The 21,899-nt window shown below is 44.5% G+C and overlaps 1 non-coding gene across 1 annotated transcript; it reads right to left on the bottom strand.

The window, feature by feature from the left end:
* Nucleotides 1-20,646: 20,646 nt before the first annotated feature.
* On the bottom strand, nucleotides 20,647-20,719 carry trnav-aac (transfer RNA valine (anticodon AAC)). Its single transcript has one exon. It is a non-coding gene; the product is annotated as a tRNA-Val (tRNA).
* Nucleotides 20,720-21,899: the final 1,180 nt, after the last annotated feature.

Below are 21,899 nucleotides of genomic sequence, written 5' to 3'. Positions count from 1 at the left end.
CGATAGTCACAGGTGAGGTGCCAGAAGACTGGACGTTGGCAAACGTGGTGCCACTGTTTAAGAAGGGCGGTAAAGTCTAGCCAAAGAACTATAGACCAGTGAGCCTCACCTCGATGGTGGGCAAGTTGTTGGAGGGAATCCTGAGGGACAGGATGTCCCTGCATTTGGAAAGGCAAGGACTGATTCGGGATAGTCAACATGGCTTTGTGTATGGGAATCATGTCTCACAAACTTGATTGAGTTTTTTGAAGAAGTAACAAAGAAGATTGATGAGGGCAGAGCGGTAGTGTGATCTATATTGACTTCAGTATGGCGTTCGACAAGGTTCCCCACTGGAGACTGATTAGCAAGGCTAGATCTCATGGGATACAGGGAGAATTAGCCATTTGGATACAGAATTGTCTCAAAGGTAGAAGACAGAGGGTGGTGGTCGAGGGTTGTTATTCAGCCTGGAGGCCTGTGACCAGTGGAGTGCCACAAGGATCGTGCTGGGCCCTCTACTTTTTGTCATTTACATAAATTATTTGGTTGCGAGCAAAAGCGGTACAGTTAGTAAGTTTGCAGATGACACCAAATTTGGAGATGTAGTGGACAGCGAAGAGGGTTACCTCAGATTACAACAGGATCTGGACCAGATGGGCCAATGGGCTGAGAAGTGGCAAATGGAGTTTAATTCAGATAAATGTGAAATGCTGCATTTTGGGAAAGCAAATCTTAGCAGGAATTATAGACTTCATGGTCAATTCTTAGGGAGTGTTGCTGAACAAAGAGACCTTGGAATGCAGTTTCATTGCTCCTAGAAAGTGGAGTCGCAGGTAGACAGGATAGTGAAGAACGCGATTGCTATGCATTCCTTTATTGGTCAGAGTATTGAGTACAGGAGTTGGGAGGTCATGTTGCGGCTGTCCAGGACATTGGTTAGGCCGCTGTTGGAATATTGCGTGCAATTCTGGTCTTCTTCCTATCGGAAAGATGTTGTGAAACTTGAAAGGGTTCAGAAAAGATCTACAAGGATGTTGCATGGAGAAGCTGAACAGGCTGTGGCTGTTTTCCCTGGAGCGTCGGAGGCTGAGGGGTGACCTTATAGATGTTTACAAAATTATGAGGGGCATGGATTGGACATATAGACAAAGTCTGTTCCCTGGGTTCGGGGAGTCCAGAACTAGAGGGTATAGGTTTAGGGTGAGAGGGGAAAGATATAAAAGAGACCTAAGGGGCAACCTTTTCACGCAGAGGGTGCTACGTGTATGCAATGAGCTGCCAAAGGATGTGGTGGAGTCTGGTACAATTGCAACAGTTAAGAGGCATTTGGATGGGTATATGAATAGGGAGGGTTTGCAGGGATATCGGCCGGGTGCTGGCAGGTGGAGCTAGATTGGGTTGGGATAGCTGGTCGGTATGTACGTGTTGGACCGAAGGGTCTGTTTCCATGCTGGACATCTCTATGACTCTATGACTCTAGAACACTTTTCAAACTCTCTTCATCTCTACAATCTGCCCCATTGCCTGAAACACTCCCTGTCCAACAAACATTCACATCGCTGTAAACTGCTCCATCGCTTCCAACCTTCCCATCTCCGTCATCTCCTGTAGACCCTACATTCGTCCACATTTCTGTAACCTCCTGTGATTGAATGGTCGTCCCTCCCTTTGTCTAGTTCCCACAACACCGCAATCTGTGTCGTCTGTTCCATTTCAGACTATTGCTGTTTCTGTAGGCTCCTCGACTACGAACAAATCTCCCCATTTGTGTAACCTGGTTTAGACCTCATACCGTTTATTTTCCTTAATGAATTTGCTGATACATCACCTCTCCATCTTTGTTTAAAATTCTCCAGTGCAGATACCTCCCCAACTCTGGAACCACCTCCAGTCCTAACAACATTCCCGAACTATGAAACCTCACATGTCCGTATAATCCTCCATCTCTCTGCACAGTTCTTCATCGCCATAAACGCTGACAATTACTGAAGTTTCTCATGCAACATTCCCAATGTCTGCCTATGTCTCCCTAACTCTGTTACCTCCATCATCCTCCAGTGCACTTCTGTGAAACATTGCAAAGGTACGAAGAGTTGTAATTACGGGACATATAAAGGAGATTGTAAGGGCTGCAGAAACTGGAGGATGGTACAAACGTAAGAATAAACGTGTATCGTGCAGCAGTTAGGGATAGAGGCAATTGTAGATCCTGCATGGTCGCACCATGGGATGTAGAAACTGAAGGATGCTATGATTTCTGCTGAGACCATGGGATTCAACTGCAAATGCACACGTTTGAAAGCTTGCTGAGCTTTTTTTCTGGAGACCTTTACTGGAGTGGCTGAGGACAGCTTCACATTCCCAGGCTGGCAGATGCGAGTTCTGATGTGAAACAATTTGTCCATTCTATTGGTGCACCTGACACTGATTCGATGCTGCTTTGGCAGAAAACGCTCTTCCCTTTTGGTGAAATTAAGGTCTACATGACTGACCAGAGCTCAGTTCACTAAAGCGTATAATTGCAATGCTTATCAATGTTAAGGGGCAGTAATGTGTGATGCACTAAATGGTCTCGAAGTACAGAGAATGAAACCTTTATCAATGACCCTGATAATGCAAGGTGTTTCTTGAATTTAGTTGTTCCATACAGACTTTCATACAAAATGCCCAGGGAATTTTAGTGAAGATTTTCTTTGCTGGGTAGAGTTAGTCATCAAGTGAATTTCACGGAGATGTTGTGTGTAAGCTCATTCTGTGCCAGTGTAAATGTGCATGCAACGGTACCTCACCGACTGGTTCAGAGTTTAGTGCACTGGGATCTCAGCACCAGGAACTGCGAAACCGCATGCTCTTTGTATCTGGGGCTTGCCAATAAACTGGGTGCGTGCAGATTATTGAGAAAATGATGTGGAGGCAGTTTGTCATCTAAAGTTGGCATGGTAGAAAACCTTTGCAAAGACATGTACTGAATAGGGATAGTTGGTGGATTTGCATATATTCACGAAGGATATCAAAAGACGCAGCAATATGTAAATCACTAGAACGATGGGCAAATAAATGACAAATTTAATTTATTCCAGACAAGTGTGGGGTGAAGTATTTTGGGTGTTAAAATGCAAGAAGAACTAGTAGTGTAAACGCCTCGAGGCTAAAGAGCATTCATCCACAGAGGGATCATGCGTGAAAATCTGTAGATCCCTGAAAGTAGCAAAACAAGTAGGTTGATTGGTAGAGAAAGTGTACATCATGGTCGTGGCATTGAGTGTAAAGTTGCAATGTTATGTTGCAATTTAATAAAACTTCAGATCAGCCACATTTGGAGTACCATATGCCGTTCTTGTTGCCACAATACAGGAAAAGATGTGGAGGCTTCAGGGAGTGTGCAAAAGAGGTTTGTCAGAATATTGTCTGGATGAGAATGTATAAGTTATAAAGAGATGTTGGAAAGACTGAGATTGGTTTTGCAAGAGTTTCAGAGGCTTTAGACGACATGATACAGGTATATAAAATAAAGGGAGACATGGAAATTGTGGGTAGTCAGAATCTCTTTTCCCATGTGGAGCTGTCTAATGCTAGGGGGAATATCTTTAAGAATCATCATGCATTCCCCACAGTGTTGCAACAGACCCTGGGACATAACATCGACCCGACGAAGTGTATCCAAACTTAGCACATGCACTATATTTTTAAAACCAGGCTAAAGCACCTAAACTACACATCAATGAGCACTATGGGGAATATAACACGGCTTATCGACCTAACCTGCACATCTTGGTGATTGTGCAAGGACACCAGAGGACCCTGGGGACACACTCATACACACCTGGAAAATGTGCAAACTCCAAACAGACAATTTCTTCATGCAGGAATCGAAGAAGTGTGTTTGGTGCCATGAGGCCGCAGTGGTAACCATCAAACCGTCCCCCCCAAACCCGGATAGGACACAGGCAATGTTTTAATGAAACATATCAGGCACTTTAACAAAGAGGATGGGAGGTGCCTCGGGAGGTAGTTGAAATAGAAATACTGGCAAAATTTTTAATTTGCATTTAGACTGACGCATGAACAGGCCAAGAATAGAAGGATATGGACCATGTGCAGATGCGTGGAATTAGTTCAGAATAACATAATGATTGCCAAACCCATAGTAGGCTGTTAGGGCCTATTGCTGTGCTGTAATGTTCTGTTTTCTAAGTTTCCACCATCAAACCTGTCAAAACCCCTCAGAATATTGGATATTTCATAATATATCTCTCCCATTCTTCTGAACTCCAATGGGTTCAAGCTCAATGTACTCAAACTCATTGCGTTCGGAAATCCCTCCATTCCCAAAATTACCATGATTAAACTTCTCTGGCATGCCTCAAATACAAGAATATCTTTCCTTAGAACATTCATGCTTGTTATAATAATCCAGATGTGATCTGACTCGCACCTTCCATATGTTTAACAATACCTCCCTGTTTGTAATAAAGGTCAGCATTTTTGCCTTTTTTTACCTGCTGAACCTGTAAGCTATCGTTTTCAGAATGATACTGTAGGAACAAGGAGACAGATCTCCCTGTTAATTAAACTCAACACCCAGAAAAAAACTTACCTCGCTTCATAATTTGTTAAAATGTGACTAACAGAGAACTAACAAAGAAAATAGCATTAGTTAATTTTCTAACTTTAAAATGAGCACAAATCTAACTCCCATCCACCCCGCTTTCCTCGTTGGGACTTACTATCTCCCTCCAACTATATAAAAAATTTGGCTGCTCCAATAAGACATTTATTGACGTTTCATTAACATAATTTCTAAAACCACACAGTCTGTCTTCTTCAGTGTCTATTCTTCCTGTTGCTGGTCTCCCTCGATCGTGTTCTTTCCTTTTGCTATGAGTCTGTTTGATAGAGAGTGTTTTCTAATTCATTTGAGAGCAAGATGTTAAATTGGCATTTAAATGACTGTTTGACATTGTTTTGACGCACAGGATCACGGAGAGCTTGCCAAGTGCATACAAAACTGGCTTAATATAAGGAGACAGAGCGTGGTGGGAGAGGTTTATTATTCTGATTGGAAGATTGTGACCGGTGGTGTGCAATGTGGTTCAATACAGAGTCCGCTCTTAGCATCATTTGCATGAACAAAAAAATTAGTATATTAGAGTCGTGATTAGTAGGTAATTGAGTGTCACTGAAATGAGTGTTATCATTGATAATGAAGAAGGTCATCCAAGAGTGCAACAGGATTGTCATCGGCCAGTGAGCTGAAGAAAAGCAGATGGAGGTTAATATCGATAAATTTGAGGTGTTCCAGTTTGGGAAGACAAACGTTGCCAGGACTTAAACAGTTAACCTTATGGGCCGAGCTGGTGTTATCAAACACAAAGGCTCAGGGGTGCGTTACATCGTTTCTTGAAGGTGGCATCACAGGTAGACAGGGATGTAATGAAGGTATTTGACTCTCTGGACTTCATTGATCAAAGCACTGCGAATACGAGTCGAGACATCATGTTGGTTGTACACGATATTGGTGAGGCTACCATAAATACATTGTTGATCATCAGAAAACAAAACTCATCTGTTTCGCTAATGTCATTTAGGAAAGGACATCTGATATTCTTACTTGGTCTGACCCAAATATTACGCCAGCCCCAAACAATATGGCTGATTCTTTGCAGACTCCAGGCATTTTACTTTGAGCAATGCGTGATGGTCCCTCATCCCATCTATGAATAAATAAAAGGATATAGTTCCCTCCAAAATTATGCAAAGACCTTCATCTGCAGCAATTCTTAGCTTTGCAACATTCTTCAAGCTCTGGTCACTCTCTGTAACACTCTCATCACCTCCAGCACATTCAAATTTCCCCGTTCCTATCATAAACCATATAACATAGAGCAATACAGCGCACATCAGACCATTCAACACTTGATGTTGCGCCGACCAGTGAACTAAACTACTTCCATCCCCTACACTATCCCGTTATCACCCATGTGATTATCCAGAACTGTTTAAATGTCCCAAATGTGGCTGAGTTAAATACATTTGTATGCAGAGCTCCCTGAGTAAAGAAACTGCCTTTGACATCTCTCTTAAATCGATCACCCCTCAATTTGTAGCTATGTCCCTAGTACAAGCTAACATCATCATCCTTATAAAAAGCACTATCATTGTCTACACTACCTAATCCTCTGATCGCCTTGTCCGTCTCTTCCGAATCCCCTCTTAGCCTGCTTCTCTCCAATGAGAACAGACAAAAGGCTCTCAGACTTTCCTCATAAGACCTTTCATCCAGACCAGGCAACATCCTGCTAAATCACTTCTGTGCATTTTCCAATGCTTCCATATCCTTCCTGTAATGAGGCGACCAGAACTGTACACAATATACGATGGGCAGGCGCACTAGCATTTTGTATAGTTGCAGCATGACATTACCCATCCAGAGCTGAAAGATGTGTTGCTGGAAAAGCGCAGCAGGCCAAGCAGCATCTCAGGAGCAGGAGAATCGACGTTTCGGGCATAAGCCCCTCTTCAGGAATCTTATGCCCGAAACGTCGATTCTCCCGCTCCTTGGATGCTGTCTGACCTGCTGCGCTTTTCCAGCAACACATTTTGCAGCTCTGCTCTTCAGCATCTGCAGTCCTCACTTTCTCCTATTACGCATCCACATCCAATGAAGTCTCGATAGAGCGGTATTGGAAAAGCATAGCAGCTCAGGCAGCGTCGGAGGAGCGGGCAAAACGATGATTCGGGCAAAAGACCTGCTTCCTGATTCAGGGCTTTTTGCTCAAAATGTCGGTTTTCCTACTCCTCGGATGCTGCCCAACCTGCTGTGCTTTTTCAGCACCACTCTACTTTGGACTCTGATCTCAATCAACTCAGTCCTCACTTCTGCCCTTTACCAATTAAACCAAACACATCATCTGCCTTCTTCACAGCGTTATCAATCTGGGTGAAAAACTTCCAAATATCTCTGTAAATGGACTCCAAAGTCCCTCCCCACCTTATGCCAGATCCAATCATCCAACTTGACACAGCCCTCTTGTAATTTCTAACCGTCCATCTTCCTTCCCATCCATACATTCCAACCTCCTCTCGGAAGTATCACCATCACCCCCACCCTCGTCTTTCTATGGCATTCCATACTATCTTCCACCCAGCCCCACTCCCACAAAAAGTTCATCCACCTTGGTGTACCCACTCGTTCTTGACGATGAGCTCGTGCTCGAAACTTTGACTCTTTTGCTCCTCTGATGCTGCCTGACAGGCTACTCTTTTTCAGCGCCACACGTTTTGACTCTGTAATTCAACATTTGCAGTCTTCACTTCCTCCTGTCAGAAAAAAAATCCTCCCTCTTCACTAATATCCTATCGGTACCTACATGTCCTACTCTGGCCTACATGTAACACTAGTACCCAAAACAATATAGGTTACTGTTAACTGACCTCTGGACAATTTGTGGTGAACAACTAACAATGGGCAACAAATGTTTTCGTGGTCAGTGAAGCCCTCATCCCGTGCATTAAAAAAGCATGATTCAATGAGCGTGGCTCTATTTATGTGCTGTGCATGGGCCATCAGATAATGTTTGATACAATATCACTCAAAAAGGATGGACTGATGGCAATCGTGGTGAATGCCTGAGGGCCCGGATTCTCGCTCATTGGAGATAGTACTGCTGACAAGTTTTTTCCACAAATGTAGCTTGTCACTTGGCACAGACTGTTGTCTCAGTCTTGCTGCATTTTGGCCAGGGTTGATTTGGTGATCTGGGGTGGTGAGAATTGTCAAATAGTGAGCCAACGTCATCATACCTGAACGTATGAAGTTGGAAGTTTGCATTTGTTTTTGTTTTTTCCATGTTTCTCCTGCCTAATTCTTCTAAACGATTGATGTTTAGAAAAGTGCTGTCTAATAGCCTTGGTGCAGTTTATCCAGTACTGACATTCACTAATATCTCTGCGCATCGGTAATGAAATGAACGAATGTTTTCGAACATATTTGCCACTGAATCCACTGTTTTTCCCTTGGATTATTCTGCTGACATAATCCATGACACCATCGACTTCCATTTTACAAATGAGGGACAAGCTTTGGCAGCCAGCAGGTGATTTACTCTGACCTGCGTGTTAAGAATTATTTGCATGGCTGTACAGCTTCTAGTCAATGGTTATAGGCGGGATTCTGATAAACATGTGTTGGGGATCAGTGATGGTCATGATACTGAATATCGAAAACGACTGATATTCTTTGTTATTGCATTTGCCTGGTGGCATGCATATTACTTGCCAATTGTCAAGCCAAGTCTGTCAATTTTCCAGGTCTTACTGCATTTGAACATAGACTGCGTACTTACATTTGGAAATGTATAATCAGTGAAATTTCCCACGTATCAGCTCATGATAGAATGTAGGTCACTGAAGCAATTGAACATGGTTTAGCCTCGGGCACTCTCCTTTGCTTACGAATGAATATAGATATGTCCTGGAGCTCGAATTACTGACACGAGCACCAAACACATTTTTCATTTGTGATTACTCGAACCAGCAATGTAATTCGCCAGATTTGGATTAACTATGAGTCTACACGGATTCCTTCTGTCAGGCTCTCTCAAATAGTGCCTTGAAGTTCAGAGTAATTACTCTGTCTTCTGTTCTGCTGTCCCATTGTTTTAAACTAACCTTGGAATAAGGTACGGAGCTGAGTGATCCTGACGTGACACTAAATAAACGGCACAAAGAACAACGAAAAAAAATATTTACAGCCCAGGACCAGGCCCTTCAACCCTCCAAGCCTGAGCCTATCCAAATCCACTGTCTAAATCTATCGCCAAATTCCTAAGCATTCGGATCGCTCTGCTGCCCACCTATTCGTGCATCTTTCCAGACACAGCTTCAATGAATCTACCATGCCTGCATCTGTTAGTTTCAGGCACCTATGACCGTCTGTGTAAAGTATTTGCCATGTATATACCCCTGAAACATTTCACCTATCACCTTGAACGCGTGACCTCCCGTTATTGAATCTCCCACCCTGGGAAAATAACTTATCTCTATCTACCCTGTCTACCCCCTTTCATGATTTGGTAGATCTCAGTCACGTCCCCCCAAAATATACTTTATTTCTAATTAAAACAGTCCGAACATACCCAACCTCTCTTCTTAACTGGCACCTTCCAGGGCAATTAACTTCCTCGTAAACCTTATCTGCACCCTCTCCAAAGCGTCGATATCCTTTTGTTAATGTGACGACCAGAACCGTACGTGGTTAGCCAAATGTGGCTGAGCCAAAGTCTTCGACAATTTTAACCTGATCAGCCAACCCTTATACTCAATACCCCGTCCGATGAAGGCATGCAGACCATATGACTTCTTGACCACTCTCTCCACCTGTGCAGCCACCTTCAGGGCACAGTAGACCTGAACGGCTCGATCTCTGCTCATCAACGTTTCCCAAGGCTCTTACGTTTACATTGTATTTCGCTCACGAATTAGACTTCCCAATTTAAATCACTTTACATTTGCCGGGAATGAGCTCCTTCTGCCACTTCTCCGCCCAACTCTGCAATCTATTTATATTCTCCTGTTTTCTTTGACAGTCCTCTATGCTTTCTGCTACTCCACCAATCTTCGTGTCATCTGCACACTTACGTATCAGACCAACAATGCACTCTTCGTCATCATTTATGTATATTACAAACAACAACCGTCCTAGCACTGATCTCTGTGAAACACCACTGGTCAGTTTCCCCCATTTCGAGAAACCCCCCTAACCTCCTAATTCTGTCTCCTGTTGTTCAATCAGTTCTTTTTCCACCTATCAAGAACCCCGTGCACACAATGTGAGGCAGGGCTGACTGTAGAGAGGTTAGGTGACGGCACATTGATCTGAAACGTTAACTGTGATCCATCCATCCAGACCTTCCCCTCACTGAGGACGAACGATCAGTCCTCAGCAAAGGAATCACCTTCATCTCCCTCTGTCCATGCATCAATGATTTTAATCCACGCTGTAACGTCGAACCTTTCTTCTGCTGCCTCCACCTCCGAGCTTACTTTCATAATCAGGACTCCCGCCCACCTTCCGAGGACTCCTTCGCCCACCTCCAACACACTGCATCCACCTGGACACCCCGCGCTGGCCTTTTACCTGCCCTCGAACTCTTCATTTCCAACTGCCACTGGAACATTCACCGCCTCAACCTGTCTACCCCCTCCCCCACTCCAACCTCTCACCCTCACAACGCGCAGCCCTCCAATCCCCCTGCTCAAATCCCAACCTCACAATCAAGCCAGCAGATATAGGGGGCGCAGTGGTAGTCTGGCGCACTGACCTCTACACCGCTGAAGCCAAATACCATCTCGAGGATAACTCTTCCTATCGCCAGATGCTGCCAGACCTGCTGAGGCTTTACAGCAATTTCTCTTTTTGTTTGAGATTGGCAGATGTTGTGCAAGGTTATGAGAACAATGCCTTCTAGAGGCAAACAGGCAGCACGCACCTGGCAGTGTGAAATAAAAGTGGAATAATGAATGAGTCGGCAGTGTGATGCTGGAGAAGCACAGCAGGTCAGGCAGCATCCGAGGAGCAGGAGAATCGACATTTCGGGCATAAGCCCTTCATCAGGAATGAGGCATGTGCGACGGCCTGAGGTACACTGCTGAAGCCAGGCGCCACCTCACTGACACCTCTTCCTACTACGCCCGATCACAGCCACACCTCCCATCATCTCCCAGACAATCACAATCTCATCACCTCTGGGGAATCTCCCACCCACTGCCTCCAACTTCATTGTCCATGAACCCCCCACTGCCCGATTCTATCTCCTTCCTAAGACCTGTTGTCTCAGCCTGCGCCTGTCCGACATGATTCATCTCTTCCTACCTCAAAACCTTCATGTCTCCCCAGTCCAGGAAATTCACACCTACGTTTGTGATATCAGCTGTGCACTTCATCTCCTCCAAGGCTTTTTTTTCTCCGGCTCCCAACGCGTCATCTTCACCTTGGACATCCAGTCCCTGTACTCATCCATCTGCCATGATGAAAGTCTCCAAGCCCTCTGTTTCTTCATCTCACCCCATCCCAACTAGTACCCTTCCATCGACACCCTCATCCACCTGGCTGAACTGGTCCTCACCCTCAACAACTTTTCCGTCCAACCCTCTCACTTCCTCCAAACCAAAGGGATAGCCATGGGCACCCGGATGTGACATAGCTATGCCTGCCTGCTTGTCAGATATCGGGAATTGTCCATCTTTCGCAGTTACACTGGCACCTCTCTCCACTTGTTCCTCCGCATTGATAAATGCATTGACGCCACTTCGTGCTCCCACGAGGAGGTTGAACAGTTCAACAACGTTACCAGCATCTTTCCCCTCGACCTCAACTTTACCTGGATCATCTTAGCAACTTCCCTCCCCTTCATGGACTTGTCCATCACCTTCTCCAGAGAATCACGAATGACAGACATATACTACAAACCCACCAACTCCCACAGCTATCAATACTACACCTCCTCCCACCGCACCTCGTGTAAAAATGCAATCCCTTATTCCCAATTCCTCTGCCTCCACCACATCTTTTCCCAGGATGACCAATTCCACCTCAGAAAGTCCCAGTTGTTCTCCTTCATCCATAATCGCAAATGCCCTTCCCACGTGGTTGACAATGCCCTCCAGTGCATCTCATCCACATCACACACCACCGCCCTTCAACCCCACCCCTCCTGCAACAAGGACAGAAACCCTTGGTCCTCAACTTTCACCCCACCTACCTCCGCATAAAACACATCAGACTCCACCACTTCTGCCATCTCTAAACACACCCAACCATCATATAGATACTTCCCTCCTCAACCTTATCAGCATTCTGAAAAGGCCATTCCCTCCACGAAACCCTCGTCAGTTCTACAACCCAGAATAAGCCCACACCCCACTACAGGCATCTTTCCCTACCACCACAGGAAGGGTAACACCAGCGCCCACACCACTTCACTCATCTCCGTCCAAGGCCCCAAGGGATCCTTCCACATCCGTTAGACATTCACCTATACCGCTTGCAATGTCATCTACTGCATCCGTTGCACCCAGTGTTCTCTCCTCTGCATCAGGGAGACAGGATACCTTGCAGATCATTTCAGAGAACATCTCTGGGACACTCGCAGCCACCAATTTCACCATCCCGTGATTGAACACTTCAACTCCTCATCCCATTGCGTCTACGACGTAAAGGTCCTGGGCCTCGTTCACCACCAAATCACAACCACCCAATGCCTGGTGGAGGAACGCCAAATATTCCGCCTTGGGACTCTGTCACCGCACAGGATAAGTATCAATTTGAACAGTTTCCTCACTTCCCTTCCCCAAGTTCCAAGCCTCAAACTTGGAACCGCCCTTTGGACCCATTCCATCTCTGCTCCTTCTGAACTATCATCTTCTCCGTCATCTTCATCCAACTATCACTTTCCCAGCTACCTCCCCCCAACCCAACACCCCCACCATTTATCTCTCATTCCCGACTCACAAGCATTATTCCTGTTGAAGGGCTTATGACTGAAACGTGGATTCTCCTGTTCCTCGGATGCTGACTGACCTGCTGTGCTTTTCCAGCACCACACTCCCGACTCTGTTCTCCAGCATCTGCAGTCCCAACTTTCTCCTAGGAATAATCAATGACCTCGGAGTGAAGATTTCCCGGATTGCAGTGATCACAGTGGGACTGAGTTTTGCATTTATTTTGGGTGAGGGCAGGCTGGATCTGAGACGAGTGCTAAACCCGAAACAACGGGAATGGTATCCAATAGCGAAGTTAGGGCGGGCTGAAGTGAAGTGGAAAATTCTGTCAGACGGTGGATCAGTACAACTGCATCATATCAACCAGACTGGAAAAGACATGCAGAAGGAGCAAATCAACTTCAGTGCAGGCACAATAACAGGTAAAGTGGAAAGAAGACACTACAACACAATGAGATGGAATGGACTTGTTTATGAGAAAGGATTAAATATTTAAGCTATTTTACATACAGACTGTCGTCACATTGGAAAAAGGAACTTGCAGCAGTGTAACGGTGATATTTGCCTGCGACATCACAATTCCAAGAGACATTGACATATTATCTTCTACTGCAGCATGGCCAAGTGAAAGCATGATCGTCCCATCAATCAGAATTCAATACTTCAAAGCTCTCCTCTGTGCTGCTCCTGTAGTCAGATCCCAATCGCTTCACAGTCTACCTTTTTCTGCTTCCTGCCTCACGTAAACACTTGAAACCTGATCAAATCTACAGTCTGTATGTAAAATAGCTTAAATATTTAATCCTTTCTCATAAACAAGTCCATTCCATCTCATTGTGTTGTAGTGTCTTCTTTCCACTTTACCTGTTATTGTGCCTGCACTGAAGTTGATTTGCTCCTTCTGCATGTCTTTTCCAGTCTGGTTGATATGATGCAGTTGTACTGATCCACCGTCTGACAGAATTTTCCACTTCACTTCAGCCCGCCCTAACTTCGCTATAACCCATATTTTGTAACTCCCGAGCTGACGCAGGTACGAGTGACCAATTGGCCTTTTCGAGCGCTCTCACTCTGGTATGATCTGAATGATAAAGTGCACTGTATTTGGTCTGCAGGACACACTGCAGAAATTATCCCATCCCAGCGGACTGAGCTGCCTCCATTGATAGAGCTGTCTCCATTGGTAGAGTGTAATACAGTAACAGCGAATATCTTTTGATGTCATCCTCAAAGGTACTTGCTACAAAAAAGCTGAAGACTGCGGGAAACCGCTGTGATCACCAATAACACAGAGGCCCAGTGTGAACCTAGCGGGCCCATAAACCTGAAATCAATGGATAAAAAGGTTCTTCTTTTTAGAAGAATCCGAGTCAGATCATCGTCTTAACACTTCCTGGAGAGAAAATGGATGTCGGAGAGCGGACAGACTCAACTGGTTCCAGCATTTACAACCTTGTTCCGTGTGACAACAAAAGCAGAAACATGGAACTGTTTATCTTGCTTCTGAAAAACAGGTGAGTAAATTTTGAAGAGCTTAGATATTTCTTCCTGGTGTTCATGAAATGATCTAGAGCAGAGTACGGTTCCCTGAATATGGTCTGACTTCTGGTTTATGAACTGTGATATTCTGCCCACATGATCTGAACACATGCAAAGAAATGACTCAGTGACAAGATCTGCTGAATCGGATTCCGTGAAGAAGAGAAGCCGATGTAATGAAAAGCGCCATAAGAGTGGGAATGTAGCAAATTATTTTCCAGACTCGATGAGAGTGCATAGTGCTGTTTCCAGGAGTCAATATCTGTACAAGTAGACTGAAACAGCGTTGGGTGTTATTGTACTTCATCTTTTGTATAATGGTGCAAAAGCACGGAACTTTTGTATAGAGGGGATAACTTCAAAATCCTCAATGAGGCAAAACACACAAATGAGGTAAACAACAACGTAACCACACAATTTGGTGTTACATCATGCGGTAAATTTCCCTGCTCAAATTTCGCTCAAAATCGCTCTCTGTCTAATTCCTAAGACTGATATTAGAATAGTGAATGGTATGTCAATAAAACCTGCTCTGGTCTCACAACTTCAGCATTTCATACCCACCCCCTTATCTTTGACTGGCAATAGTAACTGATTGCCAGTCACTGTGTTACTTCAGCACACGTAGAGAAGAAATAACTATAAGAACAACAGTCAAGTATGTGACTGGGATTTGACCCATTAGCTCTTCTTACACTTAACATTTTCAGTTGCAGGTGTAATGCAATTTCTATCCTATGAATGTTAACCACTTCCAGAGTGTTTCCCTTTTGCACCCCCATCCTGGCAGCCCAAAATCACTGTCGCTGTCACTGGGATTTGACCCGATTCTGTTGCAACCAATCCATTCAGCTGTAATTGAAATTGCTTCCACCTTTCCTGTGTCGGTAATAAGATTACATTGCTTAGTGGTGAGTTTTCATGCATTGAATTAGACCCAGCATCCTTTCTCATGTTGAAATTTACAGGGATATAAAGATATGATGAAAGACACGGGCAGTGTTTACTGGACTGTAAAGTCGTTAGGAATAACACGGCCATGATACCATGTCGTTAGAAACGAAGGAAATGAGGTTTCCTTGGAGATAAAGCCACTAGAAACGAAAAGAGGCAGTTTAATGGGATGATGGCATAGATAAGGAATAATGCGGGTGGAATCAGGAAAGACTTAGTTGTGTCCGAATAGAGGTTATCCAGCTGATGTGAAGACCTTAAGAGTAAATATGAGCGAAATTTCCTCGTTTAGGTGAGTGGAAACTAGACTTCAAACCCAGCGGGGCACGATAAATAAGTTGGGATTAGGCATTTTATATTCTGAGAGTTATTGAATTCGGAGATGAATTTTCAGAAATAAAAATATTTTAGGTGCTGATTCCAGAATATTTGAAAAGCGCGAGCAGGCACACAAGGAGTGAATTAAAGAGCGACAGTGATTCTGGGCTGCCAGGATGGGGGTGCAAAAGGGAAACACTCTGGAAGTGGTTAACATTCATAGGAAAGTAATTGCATTACACCTGCAACTGAAAATGTTAAGTGTCAGAAGAGCTAATGGAGTTGGAAGGTGCAGCAGCTCATTCTACATGAAATATTATATAATGCAAATGCACTGATCTGTTTGGTTTAACTCTGCATTGAATGGAAGTCGGTTAGCTCAGTTCGCTGACTAACTGATTTGTGAGAAACGTGAGACCAAGAACGTGGGATTAATTCTCTCACTGTCTACCCGCCGTTTGATATGATCATGGCTGACCAAATACGTCAATGTTTTTGCCCAGATCATCCACAACAGGATAAAGACAGTTAAGCATTCGAAAATTTCTGTTCATACAGGTAAGATGAAACATATTGCATTCTTCAATAATCTTCACCATTCCGACATCCAAGAACACATTTCACAGTAGGTTTCTGCACGAAATTTGCAGGTTTTGCGGATGAGCATCTGATTCTGGTCTGATCATGTTTCAAATGATATGATTCCGCAAAAACTCACAACCATGAAGGTAAAGAATTTCCTCTGGTCAGTAGCAGGGACGGGAACTCCAGATGACAGGAATTGGCGATGAGTCAGCACAACACTCAATGATTCAGCTGAAAACTGAACTGAACTCCAATTCTAGTGCGTTTCAAACCAACAAACATTGAATAGCAAAGTTACCACATTTGTAGAAATCTAACAATCTTTTCATTGCGCCACAGAGCTGCACTCGCCACAATTTTACTGCACCCAAAGTTGCGGTTGTTGTAGAGAAAATCGACTATCACCAGGAGATGCGGGGTTTTTGAAGGAGTAGATCTTTTATTTGCAACCAAAAACAGTGACATTCAGAAAACAAATTTTTGACTCACCCGAACCTCAGGGTCCATGGCATAGAGTCATAGAATCATTGAGATGTGCAGGATCGAAACAGACACTGCTGTCCAACTTGTCCATGCCGACCAGATATCCCAACCCAATCTAGTCCCACCTGCAATCATCTGGCCCATATCCCTCCAAACCCTTCCTTTTCACATGCCTCTCAAATGTTGCACTTGTCCCAGCCTCCACCACATCCTCTGGCAGCTCATTTCATTCACGTACCACCTTCTGTGTGAAAAAGTTGCCCCTTAGGTCTCTTTCATATCTGACCCCTCTCACAATAACCCTATGCCCTCCAGTTCTGGACTCCACGACTCCAGGGAAAATATTTTGTCTATTTATCCTTTCCATGCCCCTCATAATTTTCTATGCCCCTTTCCATGCCCCTTTACAAGGTCACCCCTCAGCTTCCGAAGCTCCAGCGAAAACAGCCCCAGCCTGTTCAGCTTCTCCTTGTAGCTCAAATCCTCCAAGCCTGGAAACATCCTTGTAAATCTTTCTGAACCCTTACAAGTTTCACAACATCTTTCCGATCGGAAGGACACCAGAATTGCACGCAATATTGCAACAGTGGCCTAACCAATGTCCTGTACAGCCGCAACATGACCTCCCAACTCCTGTACTCAACACTCTGACCAATAAAGGAGAGCATACCAGATGCCTTCTTCACTATCCTATCTACCTGCGACTCCACTTTCAAGGAGCTATGAAAGATTTTCTTTCCCAAAATTCAGCACCTCACATATATCTGAATTAAACTCCATCATTTTATACATTTCCTTTCAACATGTCTTGTTAGCTTATCAGAATGCCAACTGTGTTCGTCAGAATTACCTCACTCCAGCTATACAATAAACCAATGGTGCTAATTCCCATTATCGTTCTCCTTCTGCCACTATGGTTTTTCCTAATTCATTCTACTGTAACTATTAAGTATTCTACTGCTACCTGTGCTCAATGAACCTCCATCCCAGACTAATCTGTCATGATTAGATATTTTGCTACCCCATTTAGCATAATGTTTTGCTGCCCCAAGCTGACTCTACTAACTACTAATTAGATATTTAATGTCATATCCTGCTACAAGTGTCTCAAGCAGGCTGACTCTACTATCAATTAATTATTTAAAGTCATGTCCTAAGTATGTACTGTCACGACTTGTCCCAAAGTGCCACGATGATATTTAGTAGGCGAGGCTGACTTTACTAATTCTTATTATCTCAGCCTGCCATTGTAACTTTTCAGCACATTCTGACTCTGCTAATTGGTGTAGGGCTGAAGAAGGGCTTATGCCCGAAACGTCGATTCTCCTGTTCCCTGGATGCTGCCTGACCTGCTGCGCTTCTCCAGCAACACATTTTCAGCTCTGATCTCCAACATCTGCAGACCTCACTTTCGCCCCTAATTGGTGTAGGAGCATTCCACTATTCTTACCCCATCCTGCCACACTGGCTCCATCCTGCCAAAGTCATCTTTTGACTAGTGTAGCATTCCGCAGACCCCTTGTACCAGATCGCCAGTAGTTTCCATGCCTTTACCCTTCCCATGCTTTCATGCTCTTTATTTTCTGTGCAGTGTTGGGATCTTTCATCAGACATCTGTTTCCCTTCACCCCACTTTCTCGTACCTGGTCCTTATCCATATGTGCTCTCGCTTCTCAGTATTCGGCTAAATACTCCTGAAATGTTTTGATGACTCATAGCTTTACCACATGTTCAAACAGTGAATTCCAAATAAACAACACTCTCAGAGTGAAAAGGTTCTTCCTCTGAACCTCCAGGTCTCCTCTGAACATCCTCTCCCTTGCGTTTATCGGAGATCCCTGGTTGTTAACTCTTCCCATAACAAGTTTGTTCCTATCACATATTCCGATCCCCTTAATGTGCACCTTAATCACTTCCTCACTCAGCCTCCGCTCCCAGATAAAGAGCCTGAACTGAGCTCGTCCATCTTCGCCATGGCGATAGTGTCATGCTGGAAAAGTACAGCAAGTCTGGCAGCATCTAAGAAGCGAGAGAATCGACGTTTCTGGCATAAATCTTTCATCAGGAATGAGGCTTGTGGGTGGGGGCTGAGAGATAATTGGAAGGGGGTTGGGGTTGGGTGCAAGGTAGCTGGGAAAGCAAATGGTGGATGTAGGCGGGGAAAAGGTGATAAGTCAGAGGGGGAGAGATGAATAGGTCCGGAGGGTGGGGCTGAGTTGGATGTTTCAGGCTGTGATAATGTGGTTGGAGGGGAAATGAGGAAGCCGCTGAAATCCACATTTATCCCGTGTGGTTGCAGGGTCCCAAGGCAGAACATGAGGCGTCCATCTTCCAAGCGTCAGCTGGTAACGGTTTGGTGGTGGCTTATGCCCGAAACGTCGATTGTCCTGGTCTGTAAGTCGCATGACAGGAGAGATGTGAAAACCAAAGACTAAAAGAAGGACAAAAACTTATAGATTCAGAGTTAATGGAATTCGACACAGTGTGGACAGAAACCATTTGGCCAGTTGAATCTGCACAGTGCCGTGGAAGAGATTCACACTCCCCTACTCTATCTTTCTAAACCCGCACTTGTGATCCACCTACAAAATTAGAAATTACTCCAAAAGCTCAGCGAAATCAGGCAGCATCAGTCTAGAGAAATCAGGGTTAACATTGCGAATTAAAATCAGTTCCGAGGAAGGGTCTGTTGACCCGAAATGGTCATTCTGTTTTCCCCGAGCTGCAATTCTGAATTTTGTCTCTTATTTACAGCACTTACAGTCCATTCAGATTTTGTTTGCCATTTACCTGAATTGCACACCTTTGCACTGTGGGAAGGAATCGGAGCAGTCAGAGGAAACTCACACGGGAGAGAGAGAGAGGAGTGTGCAAATTCCACACAGTCAGTCAAAGAAGATATGAATCGAAGGCGGGTTTCTGGCGCTGAAAGGCGCAGTTCTAACCACTGAGCCCTTTCAATATGCAAGCGTCTGTCCTGGAAGCGAATTGAACCCGACCTCACGCAGTGACAGGCGGTGGTACTACCCAGGAATTCTATGCAAAAAGAATCCTATTTGTTAATACTGGAAATTAACATTCGCTCAACTATCCGAACACTTTTTAAAATTACTTGACGTATAGCCTTGTATGTCTTGGCATCACAAATTCACATCTGAAAACTTCTGAAAGTTCTAAGGATTTCTGCCTCTGCAACCTTTGCATGCACTGAGTTCCAGATTTCAACCTACCGCTGTTTCAAAACATTTGTCTGCACATTCACTCAAATCTTTCCTCTTCTATACTTAAATCGATGCCACTCTGCCCCTCCCCCGTGATCGATCTCACCATCAAAGAGAAACATTGATTTCAGTGTACGCCATCCATATACCTGATTATTTTATACATTTCAATCATGTTTCCTCTCAATTTCTTCGACTCTAAGCAAAACGGCTCCAGTCTGTCCAATTTCTCTTCATAACTGAAACTCTTCTACCCAGACAATATCCTGGTAAATCTCTCCTGCATCATTTCCAGTGCTATCATATCCGTGATATAATGCGAATTGCAGAACTGCACACAATAGACAAAACAGAGCTAAATTACCAAATGAAATAAGTGACGCCCACAGACAGCGGTAGATTAGATTCCCTTAGTGTGGATACAGGCCCTTCGGCCCAACAAGTCCACACAGACCCGCCTAAGCGTAACCCACCCAGACCCATTCTCCTACATTTACTCCTTCACCTAACACTATGGACAATTTAGCGTGGCCAATTCACCTGGCCTGACCTACACATTTTTGGATTGTTGGAGGAAACCCACGCAGACACGGGGAGAATATGCAAACTCCACACAGAGAGTTTGGCGCTGCGAGGCAGCAGTGCTAACCACTGTGCCACATTGCCGCCCATGCGGTACTTTCGAATAAATTTTCTTTTCCTCAGAGCTGCCTTGTGTCCTTTTCCAGAGCCTGATGTTCTAATAATCTCTGGTCAATGTGTTAAAAACTGCTACATGACAATCGATCTCACAACCATGGTATCAAAATTAATTAATTGGCTTGAAGATGAACACCTGTTTCTTCTATGACGGCACAGAGGCGAAAGAAATGCCAAAGCTGGGAGTGCTCCTGGTCAAAGGCGGGGACGAAGAGCATAATTGTTGTAATTAAATGGAATTGCATTACATTTCACGACGAGAACAGATTTGTTGAAGCAAATTCGAAGGCAGGTTTGCAGATGGGAAAGATGCAAGAAAGCTCAGCTCTTGTCCATGTAAAAGGCTGCAGTTGAAGAACAAAACAGTTTCTGCCCAGTTTCGAACTGGGGACCTTTCGCGTGTTAGGCGAACGTGATGACCACTACACTACAGAAACGAGCCACAGCCGCCCGTGCTGCGGCCCTGTGGCGTCCAGCACTGAAAGTTGAATCCGTTCTATGTTTCACCTTTCTGTTTCCGATAGCTCGTTATTGTCCAGCGTAATCGACATCTTGAAAACGTAAAAAAGACACTTTAAATTGATGACAGGATATAGACAAAGATGTCGTCGATGTTTATACCGTGGGGCGAGATGGAATAGGCTGGTGGAATAAACTTTCCCTGCAGCGTAACAGCTGCGACATGACCTTATGGAAGGGTGGTAAACTGAGTATTTACGTGTTTTACCCAAGTTGGTGTGAGTTGAAAACTCGACAGCATAGCTTTAAGGTGAGTGGGCTGAAAGTGACAAAGGACCTGAGGCACATTTCCCACAAAGAAGGTTGTGCGTGTTTGGAATGATCTACCAGAGGAAGTGGAGGAGGCTATTACACTCAGAAAATTGCAAAGGTAATCGGGTGAGTTTCTGGATAGGATGCGTTTAGAGGGATTGGGGCCAAATGCTGGGGAACGGGACTTGTGTAATTTTGGCTATGTGGTGAGCATGGACGAGGGGTGCACCGAAGTATTTTTTTCCACGGTGTACCCCAATAACGTCATGTTGCTTCCACCGGCTTTAAAGGATTACTTTTCAGCGGAGTTTGCCATCGCAGTCTGTGGCACAATCATTTAGTCTGTTCGACTGCTCACGGGAAAGGTAGTATTGTGAAACAGTGTAGAAACGAAGGACTTCCTTACTTTAGCTCCGACTGACCATACTCTGTGAAATTTTCCCAGATCCTCAGCTGAGGATTTTGGCTGCTGGAAGTTACCTCAGAAACCCTGTTAAATCGAAATGTATTGAGCGAATCGCAAAACAGAAAGCATTTAACACGGAACACAAACAAAACTGGCATACCTCACGCATTTTCAGACACAGAGATGCATGAATGCTAAATGTGATACAGTCCGAGGGCATGAGTCATAAAGTAATCTCACAACTAACAACGGGGCATTTCCAAACGACTCTTTCAAACATGCTGCAGCCTTACTGCACCACCACTTTCCAGACAATGCTGAAAAGAGAGAAAGAAAGAACATAATAAGAATTGGCCGTAAAAAGTGAATTTCACCAATCACAGTATCGATTAGATTACCTTTCCCTTCTGATGTTTCCAGGACGGAAATGAAGGAAATGT

This window comes from Chiloscyllium plagiosum, unplaced genomic scaffold (genome assembly GCF_037043375.1).
Source record: "Chiloscyllium plagiosum isolate Xiang-an unplaced genomic scaffold, Cpla_swu_hap1 HiC_scaffold_48, whole genome shotgun sequence".
NCBI lineage: Eukaryota > Metazoa > Chordata > Chondrichthyes > Orectolobiformes > Hemiscylliidae > Chiloscyllium > Chiloscyllium plagiosum.
Note: the sequence above shows the minus strand (reverse complement) of the source record. Positions and strands in the feature narration are given on the sequence as shown.